The following is a 2,547-nucleotide window of genomic DNA, read 5'->3' as shown; positions in this document are numbered from 1 at the left end:
GACATTATTTAATCTCTCAGTTGCAGCTTCTTAGGATTAGCTACAGCATCTATTAATAGTTTTACTTCTGTTTACAGTTCCAAGGGGAGAAAAATGGCTCATTCCTTTGCTCCAGTCTTGAAGATAGGTCTTCTGGCTGCAGGAGGAAGATGCGCAGGCCCCGTGAATAACCTATTTCCACAATCATTCCACTGTAAAGATGTTAATATGCCTCTATGCAGAATGGATCCATTTAATAAGCAGAACAAGTTGGATATAAACTCTTTAATTGCTTTCAGCACACCGATTATCTTTCTATGTCACCTATTGTATAATGCAAAAATGTTAACAAAAGCACTTACTGGAGACATTATTGGAAATTAAAAAACAAAGAGCCATCAGTTGTCACTAAATATGTCTTTCATGTTCCTAAATGAAATGCATTCATGTACTCAGGAAATAGGATAGGAATATGCAGGCCTGCCATTGTCAGATGCAAACATCTTCATTAGATTTTGATCCAGCTGCTGCAAGATCTATAAAAAGAGCTATCAAAGCTGGCAACTCATTATTGGTTATTTCAGGAAAACTCCAAAAAACCATCCCCAAACCTGCACTGATCTTTTCAGACAACCTCCCTGGTCAGACAGTTGGTTTGAAAAGAGCAGGCATTAAAAACCTCTGCCAAGCCTGCCCCTAGAAATGGTACCTCAAAGGATGCAGTGTCTGGGACTGTTAGACACGCCACGATCGCAGAGCCAACCTGTGTTCCCAGACACTTGAGCTGAAAAATCTCTGCCTCTCAATCCCACCCCCAAATCTCCTGTTGTGACCTAACAGCATCTCCTTAAGAGTAAATAAGTGAAAGGAGCCAAACTTGGATCTTCATAGAGCAAAATCAAAAGATTAATATGTTTGATGTCTCATAGTATTCTTTCTCTGTTGCAATAAATCTTCCTCTGCATATTGGCAGTCAGCTCATTTCTAGCATGTCATTTTCTGCAGACTGGATTTTTTTTCTGGCTGTTTTAAAAAAAGAAAGAGAGTAGTCAAAGGAGCAAGCAGGGAAGAGAAGAAGAAAAAAAAAAAAAAACAGGAGGGAGAAAAGGGAAAGAAAAGGGGAAAGAGCAAGAATCTGGATTCCAGGGATGATGTATAGAGGAGGTTACAGGAAACAAACCAGAAATGTCAAAAGTACCTACAATTCTAACTGAATTCTGTTGAAACAGAAGAGATACTACAAAAACCTGAACAGCATGCATATGAATCACAGTCCCTAGCATCTTAACTTGGAGACCTCTTCAGTCAAACTCAAGTCACAGGAAGCTTTTGACAGATACCAAACAAGCGACAGAAAACAACTGTCAGGGCCGTCACTGTCTTTCACGCAGGGCCCTCTCCCTGCGAGGTCTATACATCTCCTATTTATGACAAAGAGAAGTGCAAATCATGACCACTATCATTCAACCTCAGTCAACAACAAGGGCATAACACGTGGACCACTAAATCTGCTTTAAAGAGTTTTAGCTCTGTCTTTAACTCATGCACTATATTACCTACTTTACAGTCAAAAGTAAACTGAATGCTCAAAATATTAAAGTAACATCACATTCATTATTTGAATTAGGTACAAGTGCTCACTGGGGGGAATCAATTCATTATATTTATATTGTTATTAAAACTATTACCCAAATCTAAATGTTCTTGAGACCCACAACATATTTTCCTTCATAGAACACCCCTGCACATGTGCTAAGTCGCTGCAGTCGTGTCTAACTCTTTGTACCCCATGGACTGTAGCTTTCCAGGCTCCTCTGTCCATGGGATTATCCAGGCAAGCATATTGGAATGGGTTGCCATGACCTCCTTCAGGGGATCTTCCTGACCCAGGGATCAAACCCGCATCTCTTGTGTCTCCTGCCTTGGCAGGCAGGTTCTTTACCACTAGCACCACCTGCGAAGACCATAGAACACCCCCTACTCTTCAAATCATAACCTTTTCATTGTTCACTTCTGCAGCACACATACTAAAATCAGAACATTAAGGAGAAGATGAGCATGGCCCCAGTGTAAGGATGACATGAAAATTTGTGACACGCTCCCTATTTTTCAAACTTAAAAAATAATAAAGTTTATTAAATTAAAAAAAAAATTTTTAAGAGTGACCTTTTCTGCAGAGCTGTAGCTATCAGCTTCCCTCCTGCCAACTGTCTTAGTCAACAGAGTCACGTGGATAAGAGAAACAGAAGTTGAGGCCCACACTTCCTCCAACCAGAGTGGGAACTGGAGTTGGGAACCTATGGCAGCCTCACCATCTGTCTAGAACATGAATCTGCTCACAAGGCTCCTCTGTGTAACACCATTCAGCGATTTCCTATTGCCCTTCAGATAAAATCACATTCCTGCTGTGTGCCTATAGGCAAGTTATTAAACCTCTCTCTGGTTCAATTTCCTCTTTTATAAAATAGTGATAATAATCGTGAGGAAAATGTAAGTGAAGCACTTAGCACAAAGCTAATCAACATTCAATATTATTATTATTGATGGTATCTCACCAGGCCTGTTTCT

General features: G+C 40.1%; 1 non-coding gene across 1 annotated transcript; it reads left to right on the top strand.

The window, feature by feature from the left end:
* Window positions 1–1,984: 1,984 nt before the first annotated feature.
* LOC145521696 (U6 spliceosomal RNA) lies at window positions 1,985–2,089 on the top strand. The gene has a single exon (XR_014065598.1). It is a non-coding gene; the product is annotated as a U6 spliceosomal RNA (small nuclear RNA).
* Window positions 2,090–2,547: the final 458 nt, after the last annotated feature.

Source organism: Giraffa tippelskirchi, chromosome 1, assembly GCF_054371585.1.
Source record: "Giraffa tippelskirchi isolate mGirTip1 chromosome 1, T2T-mGirTip1v1.2.pri, whole genome shotgun sequence".
Classification (NCBI taxonomy): Eukaryota; Metazoa; Chordata; class Mammalia; order Artiodactyla; family Giraffidae; genus Giraffa; species Giraffa tippelskirchi.
The sequence above is the reverse complement of the archived record's forward strand: the minus strand, read 5'-3'. Positions and strand labels throughout refer to the sequence as shown.